The following is a 22288-nucleotide window of genomic DNA, read 5'->3' as shown; positions in this document are numbered from 1 at the left end:
AATACTGCAAAGCAGAGGATTTTGGAGCACGTGATCCAAGAGTCTCTCCAATAGTTCTTAGGAAGGAGCTCCTCAAACTTGGCTGTCTTAATCTTTTGTAGACAGACGGATATCAATCTGTTTTCAGGACTGTTCGCAGCGTGCCGATGGGGCGAGACCAACTTACAAAATAATATTCATAGTGGCGAGGAACGGCACTGAAAAGTTATGCATTTGATACATTCATTTGAACGTTCATTAATTTTTTCCTTGTGGAAAGCAGTGAATGAAAAAGCGTGCTCAAATTACTGCGATGGAATATTTTCAACGATTCCGATCGACTGGGCGGAGTGAAAATAGCGATTGTCATCTATTTCGAGGAGATCGCTTTCCCTTTTCCACTCGGAGGATTTTGATTTGGGCATTCGAAGGCTTCAACTGCGATCTCCTAGCAACGATCACTAAAATTAATGCAAATTGATATAGAAACTATTCGTCATAATACGCGACCTCCATTGTATTATTGCTGAAGCTCAAATACTTCTGCTTTCAAACCTTACGAAGTTTTCCGGCTCCACGCGTCCGAAGCCGCTCGGACCAACGCGACGCAATCCCCAGAAAGGACTCTGGGTCAAAGTTCAATCGGAGTGTAAGATATGGGCAGAGAGACATGTGGCGCCCTGTTGGGCCATATGGTGCCCTCCAAGCGACACCACGCGCCCATCCCATAAAGCGATGAAAAGAAACAATTGAAGTCCATGAAGAGATAGTCCCTCCCCCCCCCCCCCGCGCAGCAGTTGGTCGTATCAAAGCAAACAGAAGGCCGCTCAATTCGATAAAAAGGAGGGGATCTGCTGTTGCAGTTCAAATAGATATTCTGAGAACTTAGGATTCTTCGATGTGCTATGAAAGTTGTTCAAATATATCTAAATATGTATGCCATTCCGAAGGCGGCCTTAAAGGGCGTGTGGCAGGGGGTATTCGGACGAAAAGGAAACGCACATAACTCTAATGCATTCATAAAAGACATTTATTGTTCTTTGGGGAAAAATGAATTCCTAATCCATCACGTTCGGTCGAAAGTAAAGCTAAAACTCTTAAACTCCTAATTTATCCTTTCTGACTGGTCCCGATATTTAGTGAGGTACCAAGATGATAGTCTACGAGTCGCTAGGCTTCGTATCTGTTTTAAAAAGTTCAATGAATGTAAGTCTAACGAAGCCTCCCAGATCGCAGCCTAATTCGTTCAAAAGGTTTGTTGCTCATCGTGCTCGCTCGCATAATATTACCATGAGACATTCCAAGATGAATCCATTTAAATATTAAATTTTACGTTAGATAAATGAAATAAGCACGAAACGATAAAATATAAATTTTTACATAAAAACTGCCAAAAAAATCTATCGAGGTAAATTATAAATATTTTTATGTAATTTTTATGTCACATAGACAAATATAAAAATGAGTTCCTCGAAATTGACATAATTACCGATCATTATGGCCATTGCACAGGAAATGCTAATAATAACAACTTCTTACCTTGGCAGTAGGCAGCATATCGATGGCGAAATTTGCACAAAGTTCCTTGACATCGGCTCAAAAAGCGTTGCGGCTGCTCCTGTGGATTGCAGAAATCAGAAAATGAGGCCAACGTAACATATCTACGATTACAGGTTATGTGAAACAGACTGGTGCCTCAGTCAGCAAAAGTAATCAAATCTTATTTCTGAACTATGCAACTCGTATGCCACTTTAGGTGATGTGAAATAACAAATATTTAGTACCTATCATTAAATTGGTGTACCATTTTTCCATGAAACAGGCTTATCCTCAAATCCATCAATGCTCTCTACTTACCTAGCATAACTCTTCCTCCGGCATCAAACATTTTACATAATATGATTATGAACCACTATTTGCATTAACAGTTGAGTTTGGAGTCGTATCATTTCATAAATCATTTTCTCGATTCTTCGACCCAATCAATGACACATTCCATAGCCCATAGAAATTAAGAGACGCGTGAACTTCACACCCTCTGGGCTAATTTCTTTCTTTCTCTTGACCACATCACAACATTAACAAGGATGTTTTTGAGCATTTCCAAAGGCCTCGCCTTGGATCTCATCCCCGGACCCCTTGATCAGTGCCTATTTATTCGAAAAACGATCAAACACTTCTCCCGAACTCCCAGAGTAAATCAGACCTCTTAAGTGACCCATGGCGCCCAACAGTGAGACACAGATTTTACATCACTGGATTAGCCTCCACTAGAACACAATTTTTCAGTATTTTTAAACCCCTACGCATTGATATGCGTTTACAAAAGTCACCACTGGCGCCGCTGACGGTAGAGCGAACCAAATTTCGCGGTAAAATCAGTTACAATTAGGGCTGATAGCCTAAGTTCATATTCGTAATGATATAACCTGTCATATTGATTATGTACTTTTCGATGCAATTAAGAGAAAATAGATGGCGCGGTACTCATCGCGTGAACACAGCGATTGAATTTTCCCTTTTGCCAATGACGAAATTAACCGAATACCTGTCCTCAGGAGTGTGTCACAATGTCTGTCCGCCGAACCATCGAGCGAGACCCTCGGCGCCATCAACTCAACGGAGGAATAGCAGCGGCTTGTAAATGACTTCATTATGACGGTGGCTCCATTAAGTACTCGAGTTGCGGTGAGTATGGAAACCTGGCAAGTCACTTCCTCAACTAAAGCCAAATGAGTGAGTCGGTTCGCGTGCCAATGGCGGATTAAGAGCGTCTATTTCCTCCAGAATTGAGAAGATCGTAATCTTTAAAGGTTGCTCTCCAATGACAGTATTAATTAGAGCGGCGATTTAAAGATTAAAGTTTAAAAATGATTGATGAATATGTAAAAGCCAAGTGTCAACGCATATCAGGCCTCAAATGCATTATCGCTGAGAGGTATTGCGCATCAGCGAGGCGCCAAAGCTGCGCGCAACGACCTTCATCCGACCCTCGTGTCTGCGTGCGTTCTCCGAGTGCTTGAAACTGCACGCCACAGGTTTTTCTGGAACCTCAAGAGGCGAGACTCAGCCATAGGGAGGGATCGAAAGCGAACTACATCCATGGGATAAATGATCAAACCATTGTTCTGATAAATGCTTCGAGGACGGCATCGTTAAAGCATGCACTCAATAACTTCATGGACGGCTCAACAGGGTAAAGTCTTCACTTGATAAACCAAAGGTCGCGGGTTCGAGTCCCGCCTTGCAGGAGCGGATTCAGGATTTCTTCCTGGGGAGGGGGCACAAGGGTCTCACAGATCTTTTCATATTTGAGATCAAAAACAAAATACAGCAATTGCTTTAGAAAATAATCTATTTTGATATGAAAGTTATTAATATTAAATATAAATGACCGAGTCCCCATAATACACAAAAAACAAATGACAAACGTATTAAAAATCTTGTGTATTTTTTAAGCGTGAGGGGGGGGGGTCACGTGCCCCCGTGCACCCCCTAAATCCGCCTTTGCCGCATTGGGTGGGTTGGCCCCTTCCCAGGGAATCGCTGTTCGTGTACGTTTATCGTAACGTTCGTTACGTAAACGAACTGTTAAATGCTATGGAAACCAGATGAGAAATGCCAATTAGCTCCGTTGTCGGTGGTATAGTAATAAATAAAACGAAAATACCTCGCTCACCCTTGACACAAGTTTCAGATGATTTCCCTGAATGTGCGTCACTACATCCATCCCTTTCAATGCGAAATGCTCCCGTGGGAATGTTTGCGTTGTCATGGCTGGTAACTAAGTAGTTGCGACCCTATTTTTACATTTGAATTCTATATTTGAAAGGCTAGATTATCCCGAATTTGGTGTATTCAGAACTATTTTCTATTACACTTTTGTCACGCACTGCAGTAAACATTCGGTGTATCATTTGTATTCGACGAGAGATGGTGGAAAAACATTTTCTATGGAAATAAAATTAAACTCTTCTGTACTTTCTCGTCATTATATTGTAGGAGGATGCAACTCTGAGAATCAATTTACAATTACAATCTTCAATAATATTTATGTTTTTCACGGAATTGCTCTTGTACTTGACCCTTCTGATGCTCAAATAAAGGAGCAAATCCTGCAATTGCTCCTGCAATTCACCCGAAAAATGGTGGCACATGAAGCAATGCATATTTAACGCTTTTCGAACGAGCTACTTTACTCTTTCGCCTAAAATCCCTCCGCCGCGCATATCCCCCCTGTGCTTTTCTTCAACCTCGTGAGCGGCTTCTCTTGCACTTGGGCAAATCGGACGCCTCCAAAATGAAAACGCTGCGACTGCGACTGAATTTCCCTCGTCCTGGATCAAGCCTGAAGCAGAAACAAAACTCGACTTCTAATAGACGGACAGTGGTGGGGAAAACTTGTGGGGATACCTTTTGGCAAATTGCAAACATTGCCAATGCCTTAGCTATTCCGTGTGGTGAGTCTGTTCTCGAAGAAGAGCGGAAACTTGTGTCAAAGCAGACAGACTCTCTCTCCCTCCGGATGGGTTGGAATCGCTCGATATATAATTATGTATCGCTCGCGGAGGCTGCGTCTCACTCTTTTCCGTCTATCATCGTATGAACGGTCGCCGTTCACTTAGTCGGCGTCCGCGAATCGATGGAAAGCCAATCGATGCAGACGACTTCACGGGCCTTCTTCGACGAAGATTCATCGGCAAGCAACAACACTCGTCCTATAGAGGCCCAAACACTCCAAAAATCACATCATCACTGGTCCATTACAATCCTACTATTGGTTCGACGCAGCTCTCCACTCAATTCTCCGATCAGCTGACCTATTCACACCTACGAACACATTCCTTCTCTTTCGCATCCTTCTTTACCTGTTCCATATATTTCTTTCGAGGTATTCTGGCTATCTGTCTTCTTCTTGTCTTCATATTGCCTTTATTTACATTTTGTCTCCATTAGACCATTATTTTTCAAGATATGTCCTAGTTCCGTCTTCTTATCAATTTTTTTCATTTTCAAGGCTTTTCTTTTCGCGTACTCTTACTTGGACTCATTGGTATTTACCAGGAAGTAACTAGCTAATGGATTCCCAATATCCATGTTATAAATCGTTCTGACTTTTGAAATAACAGTTTGTAAAATAAACATCTAAATAAATGACTCGAAATCATAAGCTAATTCCACCAAGTCAAGGTAGAAACTTTCCTAAAATATAATTTTTTTGCAATTAAGATTCCTATAAATTTAAAAGTTGATCAAATGTTGGCGTCGAAAGTCGTTGTGTCCTTCGTAGTGATAGAGGTGAGTATTGAAATTCAGTCATTAAGATGACGATTCTTAAACTTTTACCATCAATTATTGAATTTGAACTTACAGGTAATTTCCCACAAACACAGTTGCATTTTAGTATCGCTAAGTTTTATTTTATTTCAATTCACAATTTGCTTTCACCATATCTAGCCGAATACATTTGATACTTATAATGTTAATAAGCATGACGTATTTGTGGAGGATTACCAGCAAGTTTAAATTTACTTATATGCTACAATTCCACATGATCAAGTCGGAAACAACCCTGTAATGTCCAAAACGATTTGCTCCTTTATTTGAGCATGAGAAGGGTCATGTACAAAGCATTACCGTGAAAAACATATATATTATTAAAGATTGTAATTGTAAATTAATCTCAGAGTTGCATCCTTCTCCAATATAATGACTATAGAAAGCACAGAAAAGTTTAATTCTATTTCGATTGAAAATGTTTTTGCACCATCTCTCGTCCAACACAAATGACACACCGAATGTTTACTGCACTCCTTGACGAAAGAGTAATATAGAAAATTGTTCTGAATGCACCAAATTCGGGATAATATAGCCTTTCAAATATAGAATTCAAACAAGAGTGCTACGAAGAGAATCATTGACATTGATTAAGCTCATCCAAACTGGGAATGAATGTGCGGATGAATTCCCCCCCTCTCCCAGAAGACCCCCACAGGTTGGTGGGAAAACGAAATAACGATATCGGCGAATAACGAAAGGGTTAACACGGTAGCACCACAATATTTCTCAACAAAATAGTAAAAATTAAAAATGCCAACAAAAATTGCATTTTGGTTAATAAAGATGATCGTTCAACACACAGCCGTTTGGATGGTGAATTATTGCGTGGCGATCGATGGCAGCGCCATGGACTGGAGGGAAACCGAAACATTTTTGTTGTATTAGGCGCTCACGTCAGTAAAAGGGCGCTTGAGACAGATATGGACGAAATGAAATTATTCAATGATCTAATTTAGGAAAACCCACTCTCTCTGACGTCCAACATGCGAGGATAATTACATTTGCCGTTGAATCAACCCTTATTCCACTCTTTGTTCCTCCATTGAGACTTTCTGATAATTCATCGGCGGAACGTTGGCATGTGATTACAATTGGTTAAAACTCGTGTTTGATTTTTATTGCGTTTTTTATTAATTTGAATTCTATAAACTAATTAATCACCCACATAATTACCCACAAAAGTGTCATTTGTGTAAAACGTGCATCATTATTCACGTCTATTTCTCCAAAAGCAATCTGCTGCTTTAAACTGCCACCGTCGTCATGGTGATATTAGTTGGCTAAAAAACTGAGCTATTAATAGTTGAAATTCTTCACGGAAACACGTAGAACATCATTTTTGAACCTGATTTTATTTATAGATCCGGCAGAAACGATAAATTAAGAGAGGTATATCGGCGAACGCTTAGGAAGAGGATTTCGTTTTTTCGCCGAAAAGTAAAATTTTAATAAATACTAGGTGAGACTCATATATCTCCTTTTCTTATTTTTATTTTCCAACACCTCCCACCAGACTCCCATTTAAGTGGCTTGCTGAGTAGATGACGAGGGCGCGTAATCGAGGCAATAAGAGTCATTTACTAACGCCCAAAGTCGAGGCGTCGAATCGCTCGCGTCACGGGTGCAAACGTCATAGAAAGTTGAGGTGATGCAGATTGGCTAGGCCCAGGAGAGAGAAGCAGTGATGCACCCTGTGTGAGTTGGTGACGTCATCACCTTGTCTAGGAAAGGGTTTCTGCAGGTACTTTTCGCCGTAAATAGGTGGAGCAATGGGCGATCGAGAAATAGGTCTCTTTATTTCTTCACATTCTAAACAACAATAAAAATAAGACGTTATATTCTGGAATAGTTAGCCTATTTATGAACGAAGTGATATATTCCGGGCCGAGACCATCATTCAGGATACCTCACCACGTTGCGATGGTCAGTCTACCTCGACTCCGAGCCTAACCCGTCCCTTTCCCGAGGACCCGAGCTCACGAGGGACGGACCCAAAACACCGGGAGGCCCCGCCCCCCATCTGGGCCACGTGCGGTACAATTTTCATTTTACAGTTCTTCTAGTGCTCTCAACAATTTATTGCCTTCATCGTCTTCTTTTCTTTATTCATTGCCTGCATCCTCCGAGCCCAACGCTCAAGATTGACAAACCTTGCTCTGACCTGGGATTTGGCAGCTTTTGCGATGGTCGTAGTTATGACACGTTTAACACGCAATTATTAACAGGCAATGTTGTACTTAAAAAAGTGTATATCAGCATGCGGCATGGGAGATTTGCACTTCATTGAATTTAAAACAAAAGCATTTCATAGAACGTGCACCAATACAATCATGCATCGATCAATACAGCACATGAAAACTGCAGCGCTAATATAACTCTAATTAAATATCACACAAACCTTAAGGGTTATTATTGAAAATCAGCTGATCACGTTAGTTTAAGTCAAATAAGAGAAAAACCAGGAATAGTAAAGGACACAAAATAATGGGATAAGGAATTAGAAAACATTGATTCATCCTTTGCTGACTCTGATGATATATATCCTCGTTTCCAGCCCACTACGTGGTTTTTGGGCTCACTTAATGTTCACAATGTTTTGCAGGCCCCCTCAAGAGTGAAGAAAGATTTCGTGCTTTCCCGGCGAATGGACTGAGTGAGTGAAGAGTTCTCGGGATCGCCACCGGGTCAGGAACTCCATATCTGCCGACGTTTCGATGTCCGACTCGGTCATCGTCCTCAGGGCTCATTCACAGCGTTTCGATGGCTGACGAGACGATGGTGCGGGAACTTCGGGCCCAGTTTGAAAGGGTGGCTAATACCGCTGAGGGGAATGGTCCTAGGGGTGGTTCTTCGAAAGGACGCCTTGCCCCAGGGGCTGCACGGGTTCGCCCGATTGCAAATAGCGGCTGGTCGATAAAGAGCCTTCCTCGAGGTCCATCTCTCGATGAAGGGGTCACGTCACCCCGTAAATCTGAGGCTTAGAGGGTCGTGTCTCGGAGGGACGGTGGTAGTGTCACTCTAAGACGGGGCTTAGGGGATGCTGAGGCAAATCCCATCCCCGTCTCGAACTGGTACCAGTTGCTGTCGGATGGAAACTCCGAGGTGCCTGACGTGCCTACTCCTACCCCGAAACCGGCACCTAGGAAGAGGCGTCAGAGTGGGAAGGGGGGGATCATAGTGTTAGGGAGTAGCAATGTCCGTCGTGTGATGGTCCCGTTACGGGAGAGGGCAGACCGCGAGGGTGTAAGCGACCGTGTAACATCATGGTGCATCCCTGGTGGCGGTGTTCCTCAGGTGACACAGGCGGTTGGTGCGGCGGTACGGGGCACGAAGTGCTCCAGACTGCGGGTTGTGGCTCATGTCGGCGTCAATGATGCCACCTTCCGTGGATCTGAGGAAATTCTAGATTCCCTCCGGGATATGAATGCCGAAGTGAAGCGGGTGGGTGGGACCATTGGGGTCGGCATAGAGCTTTCGATTTGCAGTCTTGTCCCGTGGGTCGATCGTGGTTCTCTGGTTTGGAGCCGAGTGGAAGGCATAAACCAGAGGCTGCGTCGTTTCTGCACGGACATCGGAGCCTCCTTCGTGGACCTTAGGCCGGCAATCCGATCGTGTCGGATCCCTCTGAACCGTTCGGGAGTCCATTACACGGCCGAGTCGGCTAGTCGTGTAGCGAGTAGCATATTTGAGTACTGTAGGTCTTTTTAAGAGTAGAGAGTAGAGCAGAGTGTAGATATATTAGTGGGTTGAAAAATAAAGGGGTAAGTTCAAAACTTTTCACAGACAAAAATTCTTCCAGAAATGAGAATAGAGAAGTAGAAAGAAAAATCAGCGTTTCAGAATCAGCATTACCGATTTACAATAATACAGGTATTACATTTAAGCACGAGAAACGTCAGTCGAGCAATACTTTCAAAGGCAGTCAAGGCTCAAGTCATTTTGATAGTGAGACAATAAGACATGCATTTCCATTTATCAGCGGTATAGAGCCTGTGAATAGTCTATTCGACAAAAGCAAATCAGAATTATTCCCGAATCGCAATAATACTACTTCCGACGTTTTCATCGTGGCTGTGGTTAATTGCCGTAGTTTAAGAAATACGATTCCCGAATTCCACCATTTAATTCATAGTGCGAAGTGTAACGTCATTTTTGGAACAGAAAGTTGGCTAACAGATGATGATTCAGACAATGAGATCTTCCCAAAATCGTTCACTGTTTATCGGAAAGATAGAATTAATCGAGTTGGGGGCGGAGTTTTTATAGCTGTAAAGAATTCAATCGTCAGCCAAGCGATAACCGTAACTGAGACCAGCGTTGAATCTGTGTGGTGTTTAATTAAATGTCCAAAATTCAAAACTATTTTATTATGTTCGTATTACAGACCACCTAACTCAGATATAACGTCAATGTTGGATTTTCAAAATCAAATAAACAGCGTAGCATCCAAGTATCCTGAAAGAAACTTGATTGTGGGTGGAGATTTCAACGTACCTTCTATAGATTGGGAGACTTATAGCTTCATTCCTGGTGGGAGGGATAAAGTGATCTGCGAGGCTTTATTACACACTTTCACATCTAATTCATTGTTTCAAATAGCATCCGCACCAAACAGAGGAGAAAGTATTCATGATTTATTAGCGACAAATATACCACATCAGGTAATAAACGTTGGCACTGTCGAAGGAATACGTGACCATAGTGGAAAGTTTTCTCTAAATACCGCTGTAAACTTTAAAAATGAGCGTAAAGTTTTCATTTTTAAAAGAGCTGATTTTGATGGGTTTAAGAGTCATATGAAAAATGCTTCCTCGAGTTTCAAGAATCAGTATTAAAGTTAAATGTGGAGAATACTTGGAAAGCCTTTCTTTCACTCGTAAGTTCGGGAATAAATAGCCACATCCCTAGTAAAACAGTAAAAGAAGGCAGCGAACCGAGATGGTACGACACGGAAGTGAGAAAATCATTGAGGCGACAGAGAGCGTGTCATGCTAAAATGAAAAAAGTCAGCTCGCATTTATCCGCTAATGAACGCGAGCTAATAATAAAAAAAATACAGGATGACTAAAGCCACCACGAAGGAAGCGTTCAGGAATGCATTCACGAATTTTAAAAGAAAAACACTAGTAGAGCAGTTACAGAATAACCCAAAAGCATTTTGGTCATATGTTAGGGAAGTTCAAGGTAAACGATCTACCGTATGTTCGCTGAGAACCGACAATGGAGATGTGTTGACAAGCAGTTACGATAAAGCCAATTTATTAAATTCCTACTTCAGGAGCGTGTTCACCGAGCCTTCCGAGAACACACCTGAGACCGATGACAATCCCTGTATACATAAGATGCCAGCTATTGACATTAGTACGCTCGGAATAGAAAATACGATATCTTTAACGTCCATCTCATGCAAGGTCCTTGAACACATCGTAGTCAGCTCGGTAATTAAACACCTAGACGCGCAAAACTTATTAATGGGAACTCAACATGGATTCAGGAAAAGCAGATCGTGCGAAACTCAGTTAGCGCTTTTCGCACACGATATTTTAGTCTCCGGGGAAGACAACATACCAGTAGACGCGATTTTTCTTGATTTCAAAAAGGCATTTGATAAAGTACCCCACGGAAAGTTAATAATAAAACTAAAATCTTTTGGTCTAGACGAAGATGTCATTTCCTGGATAAGAGAATTTTTGAGCGACCGCGTCCAAAGAGTAGTATTAGACGGCGCAGTCTCCAATTAAGTCAGATTCACTTCAGGCGTTCCTCAGGGCAGTGTCATAGGCCCACTCCTATTCCTTCTTTATATAAACGACATTGGCGAAGTAGTGCACAGTAAGTTACGATTATTTGCAGACGACGCTGTATTTTACAGAGAAATCCGTTCCAGCAAAGATATAGATGAACTAACGAATGACCTTGCTGCTATCCAAGCTTGGTGCGACGCTTGGCAGTTAGAATTAAATTTGAAAAAATGCGTCGTAATGAATTTCTGGAAGAAGAATAACTCCCTACAACTTAGCTATATAATTCGGGCTACCCAATCAGAGACTGTTGAATCCGTGAAATATCTAGGAGTTAGACTCAATAATGATCTATCGTGGAATAAACATATTCGAGAAATAACCGGTCAAGCTAATCGTAAAATGGGTTTTGTTAAAAGAATATTAGGAAAGTGCGACAACTAAGTGAGAGAAATTAGCTACTTTTCCCTCGTTTGACCACATTTGGAATACGCTGCCAGTGTTTGGGACCCTCATGAAAAAGGCTTAATAACAGAGTTAGAACGCGTGCAAAGAAGAGCTGCCAGGTATGTGAAAGGTCGTTACGATAGTCTTGTTAGTGTAACTGACCTCTTAGATAAACTCGGATGGGAATCTCTGTCGGACCGTAGATTGAAAAATAGACTAAACCTTGTAGATAAATTCAAGAGCAGTGTGTTTTCTGACGAAGTTAACCATATCTTACGGACGCCAACATACTACGGAAGATCAGATAATATAAATAAAATAAGAGAGATAGATTGTAGAACAGACAGATTCCGAATGTCATTTTTTCCACGATCAATAAGAGATTATAACGGCAGCAATAGAACTCGTAAATATATTGCATGACTTGTAGTGTAGCCTACTAACCTATGTAAAATTAATGCATGTTTCTGAATTTCTATTCTATATTCTATTTCTAACAGCATATAGTAGTATAGTTTGTTATATACGGGACGTTTTTTGGACGGTGTGGTGTGCATGTGGGGGTCCGAATGCATGCTGCATGCTGGTGATTGATCACCCCCTGCCAAACACCCTAGAGGTGGCTCGCAGGGTATTATGTAGATGTAGATATAGAAGAGTGTTTGCCAGTGCTATGTATCTACATATTACATTGCAAGTCATCGGCAGAGGTGTTTGGCATGGGATAAACCATTACCAAGATACACCTGCATGAATTAAACTTAAATTCAATGAACACTTGCTTTCTAACATCTACGCTGTATGTGACATATAAGCTATGGGAATAATGTTTATCCTCCTTATGAAAGCATTCTGCCTATGAAGGAAGAACATGTAAAACATGCTTTTAGGATTACTGGGAAAAATATTTAAAAATGCATTGAGGAGTGAAAGAGTTAGTAAGCTACACTACCAACCAACTAACCTATTTCTAAGTCCCAACGCAGCCGTTTTTGTCTCTTACCGATCACGAAAATAACGGCATTCTAAATCTATCTGTTTTACAGCCGATCCTTCTTATTTTACTCCTTCATGCGGATTTTGAAGGACTGTTACGGAGAAACTCCTTCTTGAAGATATATCCTTTTCCCAAAAGTTCATCACAATAAATGTTTCAAGATTTCACTCCTAAGAACCAACCGCAACATTCATTCGAGGCAGCGAAGTCCTTTTTTAATTCGAATGCATCGCAACGCCCATCGATTTCTCTCTGCTCAACTTCATCATCTTCGAAGAGGCGGATTATGCTCGTGCCCGCGATATTAATGCCACTATTTATTTAGTTAGTTAGTTAATCCAAAAACAGCCCGAGGCCAATTACAGAAGACTGGAGAACAATTTCATAGTATTAAGCAACGTAACCAACAATAACAAAAAATATTCAACAGTATTTACAAATAAATAACAAAGAATAGTCATCGAGTGGTGCGAGGAATAGGGGGAAAATTACGATAGTGAGGGTGCAAGTTGGGTGAGGGACGAAAAAAAAGATCAAAATTTGGAACACAATTGGCATAGGAGTTAATGGAAGAAGGAAGTCTGAATAGAAAAGAACGTTTAGAGACAGAAAGGCGGGGGGTGAAACAATGAAATAGGTCACTCGACCTCGTCGTGCGCGAAGGAACACGAAGCGGAAAAAAAGAAAGAAGGTCAGAGGATCTGTGTTTGCCATTAATGATATTTAAGAAGAGTCTCCGGTCATTGAGGATACGGCGATCAGCTAAAGTAGCAATGCCAAAAGAGGATCTAATCTTATTGAGGGAGAAGCCACGAAAAGGCAAGTGGCGGTAGCAGACAATAGAAAGGAAAAAATTCAATGGGCGTTCCAGGAGCTTTAATGAAGAAGGTGGGGCCGTAGACCAGATTTGGCTGCAGTATTCTAGGACCGGAGAGACACAGGAAAGGAAGAAGGTGCGTAGAGCAATTAAATCCAACACCTCACTGTGGCGATACATCATACCCACCAAAGACATAGCGCGGGTGGAAATGGATTTAATATGCTCACGAAAGAGCTGCTTAGAGTAAAAAATAACCCCTAAATCCTTCTGAGAGGTGACCAAAGGTATATGATGTCCAGATAATCGGTAATTTATACTCAGGATAGACTTGCGTAGGGTGAATGGTAGAATGGTAGACTTGGCTGGATTAATTTTCAGACTCCAAATCTTAGACCATTGGTCTATGGCATCAAGAGCCTTCTGCAGAGCAAGCCAGTATTTCGGGGAATCAATCTGTTTAAAAATTTTGCAGTCATCTGCGTAAAATAATATTTTGCAATTGGTGGAGGAGATAATGCTAACCAGATCATCAATGTATAAAGCAAACAGTAAAGGCCCGAGGACACTCCCTTGTGGAACTCCAGATGTAACCGGTGCTATCAAAGAACGCGACCCATTTACTATAGTGTGTTGTTGCCGGTTCTGAAGGAAAGATGATAAGATAGAAAGAAAATTGCCATGGACATTATACCGATTCTCTAATTTGAAGAGCAGCAATTGATGGTTAATGTTGTCAAAAGCTTTGGCAAAATCAATGTAGCATACATTCAGCTGTGATGAAGTCTCGAAAGCGTCAGTGCAATCCTTGTGCAAAATGGACAGATTTGTCACTGCAGATGATCCGGGAAGGAAACCATGCCGTTCGTCAGATATTAAGGGAAGAGAGAAAGACAACAGACGTTGATGAATGATGCGCTCACAAATAGTCGATATAATTGGCAAAATTGAGATAGGACGGTATGATTCTACAGAAGATTTCTTTCCGGATTTGAAAAGTGGGAAAATGCTGCCAATTTTCCACACTGACGGAAAATATGCCGTTGAAAAGAATATATTAAAAATGATGGATAGAGGTATGGCCAAGGAAGGGGCTGCATTTTTAGGAACATTGCGGCCAGCTGATCTGAACCAGTTGCACGGTTAGTTTTAAGGGATGACAACAATTTTAGACATTCATTATTTTAAACAAGGAACAAATTAGGACCTATAACACTTCCTTGGGGTATACCCGAGGTAAATAGAACAGTATCAGAGGTACCGCCATCCAATGCAACACTCTGTTCGCTGTCGTTTGGGAAATCTTTGATCCAACCTATTACGTGCGTATCCATACCGTATGCTGCCAACTTTTGAATCGAATGCCTTCCTGAAGTCTAAAAATATGGCGTCTACTTGAACATGTATGTTACCTGCGGCAAGGGCATCATGAATGTTAAGACTAAGTTAAGTTTCTCAAGACCTCCCTTTAGTAAATCCGTGATGTTCCTTTGCTAACAAATGTTTTCTCTCTAGGTGACCCATTATCGAACTGAAAATAATATTTTACAATATTTTGGAAGAAATGGAAATAATAAGTGATATAGGTATGTAATAACTAGGCTTTTCCTTATCCCCTCCTTTAAATATAGGCGTGACGCTCGTTGTTTTCCATTCTTTAGGGACTATGTGTTCTATTAGGGATTTTCAAAACACTATCTTCAACTCATGCTGATTCCTTATATACTCGAGCGGGAATGAGATCAGTGCCTAGCAATTTTGGATTTACGGAGCTGAACCCAAATTTTTTTAAACCATTGATTGAAATACAGATAGGCGGCATTTTTTCTTGCCAGAGTCGAGGTAAAGGCGTTGATATGCTTGTCGTGAAATTAGGAAAGACGCTACGAAAAAAAAGGTATTCAAGGGATTAGCTTTATCTCGATTGTTCGTCACTATACTCCCTCGTTCATTTATAAGTGAAGAGATTATTTTGGAGCACATTTCCCTAAACCTACCTTACATATAACCACAAACCCTTAGGGTTGTATAATAATTATTCGACCATTACTTTTGTTTTGAATCCATGCCTCCTTCTTTGTCTCTTTTTGCGAATTATTATAAATGTCGCGCATATCCTGTATTTTCTCACAAGTACTGCGACTCGCACGTGTCTTTTCCATTTCAGCGTCCATTGCTCTTTGTCGCTTTAGAGCACAAATTAAACACTTTGGCGTTTTGCCATATCGGTTGAGCGTTCAAACATTTTAACTTACTCTGTATCGCATTTGCCATGGCCTCTTGCATAATGTTAACAAACTTTCTCCATGCGTCTTGCCCCAAGGTTATGAGTGTCGTCTTAGAAATCAGTGAATGAGTTATATGGAGTTCGTAAAATACTTAGGAGTCAAAATTACTCGGGATCTTTCGAGGAGTAAACACTTGCGCGAAATATTCCGTGAAAGCTAACCTGGGATTGGTAAAAGAATTCTTGGCAAATGCTCTAGAAAGGTGAAAGAGATTAATTACCCAACTCTAGTGAGGCCTAACTTAAAATATGCTGCTACCGTGTGGGATCCTTATGAAGTAGGATTAATTGCTGAAATCAATGGAGTATTCATTTATTTATTTTCCATTACCCCCGAAAACAGCACAATGAGGCCTTTACATCAGGAAATTTTAAACAATCAACAGCAGACGATAACACACACCCATGTCCTGGAGGAGACAATCTATCCAGGTAGGACTCGAACCCGCGACCTTCGGTGTGGTAGACGAGGAATTGTCCCCGCCGTCACCGAGGCCGACGAGTAGGTACAGCGCAGGGCGTCCAGATTCGTGAGTTGAGTTGCTACGATTAAAGTGCAGCGTTTCATTTATGCTGCGCAAGTAAGGATGGGAATCTTAACAGGAGCGTAGGTCGAAGTATAGGCTTAACTTACTTAGGAAATTAGGTGAAGACATTTTTCAGACGACGTGAAACATATTCTATGCTTACCGTCGTACTATGATAGACGTGATCAGGAGAAGAAAATTAATGAAATAGACTGCAAAACAGAGAGATTTAAAATTTCATTCTTTCCTCGTATTATTAAGAATAGCAACGGTGTCTCAGTTAATAGAATTAATGGAGTCACTCACTATGACGACTCGTGGCATTTTTTAATTATTTTTCTTCCATCATTCTCACCTTGCATGGATTTATAACTATAGGAATTACTAGCCATTGGTATTATATGCATTTGCGTGAATATGCGCGTATTTTTTTTGCTATTATGCGTAATATTTCTACGAACGTGCGGTGTGCATGTGGCCGCTCTCTTGCATGCTCCAGCTACTGACTACATTTAGAGTACGCTTCCAGTGTTTGGGACCCTCATGAAATAGGCTTAATAACAGAGTTAGAACGCGTACAGAGAGGAGCTGCCAGGTACGTGAAAGGTCGTTACGATAATCTTGCTAGTGTAGCTGACCTCTTAAATGAACTCAGATGGGAATCTCTGTTGGACCGTTGACCCAAACATCAGATCGATCAGATCAGCAAAATAAAATAGGAGAGATTGACAGATGGATTCAGCATTTCATTTTTTCCACAGTCCTTAAGGGACTCTAACGGGAGTGTTAGGACTTAAAAATAGGTTAGTTGACTTGTAGTGTAGCCTACTAACTTATGTATCCCTCAATGCATGTCTCTGAATTTTCCTTTAATTTAAAAAATCGTGTTTTGATTGTTCTTATGCCTTCTCCTCATATCTGCATGACTAATTGAGAAGTTTTTCTTTTGAATTTTTTGTAATGATATTTACTTTGTTTATTGGGTTAAATGTTATTCGGAGATTTGATTTTCTAATTTTTGAATTGGCTTAAGTATGATGATGATCTAAGTGCTCAAAGTTTGTTTTCTTTCTGAATGGTCAAGGCATTATCACTGACTGAAGGGTGAATTGTAGAGCACTGCATGCAAAAGCGACCGTGTTGGCAGATTCGCGCGCACGGGTGCAAAGTTAGTCATTCCTAACGTGAAATTCGTCGTCAGGAAATCACTTGGTTTTTGTCGGTATTCGAACCCGAATCGCTCGTATCCCGGTCGGGCACCAGTTGCCATGGCCCGCTGGTGTAACAATGGGAGACCGCACGTGAGCGGCAGAATGCATCTAATCAGGAGATCCGGGTTCGAATCCCAGTTTGAAATTGAAATTTATTCCTTGTATAATACACAGAGCTTGAGTAATACAAAATTTTACATAAATCAAGGAACATTAGTCCCCCTTAGGATAATTCCCGTTTGGGGATAACCGACTCTTCAAAAGTCGCTCTTTTAAGATATTAGCTTCATAACACAAAGTACATAACACACTGCAGTTTTGCTGAATCACAAAATCAACACAAAAAAATAATTTTCTTGATTTCAAATGACCAATCTAATACATTTTAAGGAGACATCTCTCTTTGTTAAATAAGATGTGTGATCAGGCAAGAAAGTAAATTTAAAATCTAAACATTAGTAAATCATGAAAGAAAAACAGATTTGCTGGAACACAAAAAACTCAGTTTAACTCTCAGCAAACAGTTTAACCTGTAGATTTTTTCCACAGTAAATTTCACCCTTGGTGAAACATGACTAGGATGTTTTGAAAAATATATGGTTAAAAATATCCTTGTTTTAATATTTTCAGGGAAATAAAATTAAAGACATCTCATGAGGCTTGACTAAGGTGTTCCATTCTCGGTTTCTTTTCGCAGGGGAGGCTTTCACCACCACCGAATGGCATCTGCCCGAGAGGGATGAGGAGGCGATAAAAACAGAGGAGGCGAGAAGCGCGGCGGAGGGTGGTCAGCGGGTGGAAGGCCAAAGGCTGCGCCGCTGTTCAACGAGTGTGACTGTCGCGGCTGCAACCGTGTCTGCTCCATCGCGTGACTCGTTGCGAGAGCCGTCGTTCGCAACATAGGAAGTGGACACTCTGCACTGGGAATTACAGAGGGGGGGGGGGGAGAAACAGGGGAAGAGAGAAAGTGGTTGAAGAAGTACTCGGGCCAAGGGAATGGGAAATGTTGCGTTAGTGATAAAAACACAAAACACGAATACGCGTGTGTGTGTTTGAGGATCCGCGGAGAAGTGCTGCGTGTCCACTCGGAGGGGTGAAAGGGTTGAAAGGTTGGGGCGTTCGGTTTGGGGTTGGAGCGGAGAGGGTTGACCGCGACCGAGAGTTCGCGGACACTTTTCCTCGCCGCCGTATCGGATGATGGATGCGACCGCGTTCGCGTGATTTATTCGACCGATCGGAGTGCCAACACTGCCGACTGGGAGGCGCGCTGACTCGAAGGAAACCCGGTGCCACTCACCCAACTGCGTGCGGATCAAGGGACTTGCGCCACGTCAATCTGCAATTGAATCGGGGCGTTCACATGCGAAACAAGTGAATATAGCGCCTCTTCTGACCGCGGGATTTCCTCTTGCTCGGGGGTGATTCCCTCTGCCGGTGAGGAGGGAAACCCAGTGTCTCACGCCATTCCCCTCAGACCAAGCCACGCACAATCGCCGCCTCAGTCTAGGGCCGGCGATCGCATTTGGCTGCCGAAATACGAAACAAGTGAAAGCACCGTCGCGCCTGTTTACTTTCACTCGGGAACGATTGCTGTGTCTCATTTGTTTGGAATCGCTTGTTAGCAGGAAGTGGACAGAGCGAGGGAGGCGTTTTGGTCGCTGACGGACCTTTAAAAGGGATGTGCACGAGATAGGGCTGATTCCGCAGTGGGCCGAGAGGGGCGCTAGTGTCTGCGAGGGAACGAGATACCACCGGTGGCCAAAAGAAGTAGCTGAGAGCACCTCCTTTTCTCAGGAAATCTGAGAAAGGTGGTAGTTACCGCTGGCGCAACGGACAGCGCTCCCTCTCGACAGAAAACGAGCGGCGAGCAATCCAAGAACCCTTAATTCCCCTCGTCTCAGCGTCTGCTTGAAATCCTAGGGGACAAACCATCTCCCCTTTTGCCTCAACTGCACGCGGGACGGCTGCGCCTACAGGCACAACAAACTGCTCTCCGAAGCGAATAAAAACAAACGAACCACTCCCATTGCCCCCGCAAGCACGGCTCCCTCACCAAATGGTCCTCATGAAGCGGTCATGTGACTCAGGAGAAGACTAAGGATCCGATTGGGATCGCATTTCAGCATCAAGGAAGGGAGAGGTCTTGTGCGGGGTGATGAGGTTCCGCCTGGCGACAGGAGGGACAAACACAGGCTCTCCCTCAAAAACAACAATCATAGCAACGCATCCACTCGTTACTGAGGCGAACAACAAGGTCGCATAGCATAGAGCACTGCGATACACCGCGCGCGCCATTATCTTCAGACAATTGGGCCCTGATCCGTGGTTCCTGCAATTGCGGTACGAGCCCCTTAAGAATTGATCATATAAGTGAGTGCGTTTTGAATCGCAAGCTCTGGGTAAAGACAGTTATTTATGGGTGATTTTCGCGATAAACAGGGTAATTTTGAAGGCTGTAAATTCATATTTGCTAGAGATAGGTTGGCCTGTCTCCCGAGATGAAATGAGCGGAGGGTGTCTGAAGGCATGGCATTCATTGTGAAACGCACGAGAGGTGTTCGCGCCATTGAAAACCGAGAATTTTACTCAACTACTAATCTTCAATAGAAATAGGAAAGGGATCATCTGTAGCGTTTCTCACAAGGGATGAATGACGTATCTCAATGCATATTTTATTTACAATTGAGCATAGCATTTGACCGATTACATGCGTACTCCTAGAAGTGACGAAAAGATAGATAATTTCATACAAACCAAGAAAAGATGTCTTAGTATCTCCGGATCTGGTAAAAAAGTAAAGCAATGGTGATACCTTAAATCAGCTAGTTGAGGGCGTATTTTGGATTGAGCCCTGGTTGCCTCACATGCGTTGCCTTGGCAACAAGCTGTGAAATTATGCCGCGAGTCCACATCGCAAAGAACAAGTGACTGTCGATGCGCGCTTTCCAATCCCACTGTCTTCTATCTCCCGAAAAGAGTCACGCGCGTGATTTACTACGGGCCTCAGTCACGCGCAGGGCACGCCGCCAGGAGAGAGTGTGAGGGGAACAGCTGACGATCGCATGGCGCTCGCTTTCCTCCGTCGCCTCCCCTCCCCGCATCAGCGTGGTTGAGTGAACTTCGCGCTGCCGCCGCATAACGTCAGAAACACGATCAGACTCGGATCAGGAATTGGACCTGTCCTCACTTACCTCCTAACGATCGTTTTCCTTACATACTGAATACATTCTGGAGTTGATCGAAAGAATTGCAACTTTTCCTCAGAGCAACGTAATGGTGAGAGGTTCAGTGCGGTGACGGCTGTTGGCGGGTGAGGAGCGCGAGTTTGCTCACGTCGAGCGACCTTGCTCACAACGAATAATTTTGTTCACAACCACTCTGTTCCCTACGAAAGGAGACCTTAATCACCAGAAGCAAGTTCGTTCGCGAAGAGCAAAGTTGTTCCCAATGAGTGATACTCAATGAGAGCAGCGTTGTGAAAAAACGACAACTTTGCTGCCAACGCGAGATCTCAAAAAAAGAAATTTAAGTTAGGAATGACAATTTGTGCCTAATAACAAGAGGTTTAACTCACGAATTGACTTTGGACCCAATGACAGACCATACTCTCTTAGAGCGAATTCGTTCCAAATAGGCGAACTTGCTCACAAAGAGTAACTTTGCCCACGAAAGGCAATTTTATCCACGAAAAGCAACTTTGTTCCTAATTAGCGATCGGAGCGCATTGTTGGCGAGCAGTTCGCGAAGGCATTTCTTTTCTTCGGGCCTTCGAATGATGCTGAAAGTGAGAATCGCCGGAAACTGCCTTTTCTCCACCTGAAATCACGGCCGGCAGGAACTGGACATAAAACGTCGTTCCGCCGGAGAGTGGACTCGGATTTCGGAGCGCATATCCTCCTGCGTCCCGCCCACATGGAATAGTAATTGGCGACCTGGTTTTGCCCGCGAATTCCTCGCCCGCAGCACCTGCATTTCGCGATCGTTGGGAGTGGGGTCGAATCGAGAACCTAACATACCTCCCCGCACCGCCGTGGAGAGGCGCCACCTGTTGCCCCGCACAAAGGAGGTCGCTCCGAAGTCAAGGGGGCAGGCACTCTCTCCATAAACACGCGCACGGCCGTGTCGAGAGCAGGATGGATCACCAAGTACACTACTGACCTCACTCTGGACGATGACTACGCACTGAGACTCCCTTAAAAATCCTGCCGTACAAGTGGCACTTTCAATGGGTGCATTGTGTTGACGGAGGGAGACGAGGATCATTATCGCACGCATTCCCACGCAGCTCGTCGTATCCGTTTATCGATCACGCGCATACGAATTGCCTCGATATTAGACCTGCCCATCCTCATCACTCGTGCAAAGGCCAGCGACCTCTACGGTCGAGGAGAGAGGCGACAATAGGCGCATAATGCGATTGGCCATGCACGCCACCTTCGGGCGCCTCGCTGCGACGACGACCCTCCTCTGCCGCTGATTGGTCCACGAAAAGGTGGCGCGCAGTGGGATTTGATTGTTTTGAAATTCGGATCTGGAGAGAGGAAGACGCGAGGAGGAGAGAGAGAGAGGGGTTGGCAAGCAGGAGCACTTGACCGCGTCGCACCTCCCCCATACACCACTCAAGCAAAGGAGGATTCACGCACCGATCGCATATTCGACGCGCAATGAGAAGAGCATCCTAGCGTGACTGACGCACGCTTCGTTCATCGCCTCCGACAAAGCGGGGTTCTCGTCCATCCTTATCGTCCTTCGGATACCAAAGGAAGCCCAGAGCGAGCATCATTCTTGCGATCGCTCGACATGCTATAAGAAGAGCATCCTTGCGTGACTAACACACGCTTCATTCATCGACGCAGCAAGGGCAAAAAGGCGAAAAAAACCATTCCTCGAGAGGATAATTTCGCGGATCACCAGACGCGGCGCCACAAGAGCAGCAGAAGGC

The 22288-nt window shown here is 43.2% G+C and overlaps 1 long non-coding RNA gene across 1 annotated transcript in view; it reads left to right on the top strand.

Moving 5' to 3' along the window:
• LOC124173478 overlaps positions 1–21155 on the top strand; it is a 92745-nt gene extending 71590 nt beyond the window's left edge. Inside the window, exon 2 of the long non-coding RNA XR_006868574.1 lies at positions 18044–21155. This is a non-coding gene — a long non-coding RNA (uncharacterized LOC124173478). The remainder of the gene's footprint in view (positions 1–18043) is intronic.
• Positions 21156–22288: the final 1133 nt, after the last annotated feature.

The sequence above is a fragment of the Ischnura elegans genome, chromosome 1 (assembly GCF_921293095.1).
Source record: "Ischnura elegans chromosome 1, ioIscEleg1.1, whole genome shotgun sequence".
NCBI classification, from domain to species: domain Eukaryota; kingdom Metazoa; phylum Arthropoda; class Insecta; order Odonata; family Coenagrionidae; genus Ischnura; species Ischnura elegans.
The sequence above is the reverse complement of the archived record's forward strand: the minus strand, read 5'-3'. Positions and strand labels throughout refer to the sequence as shown.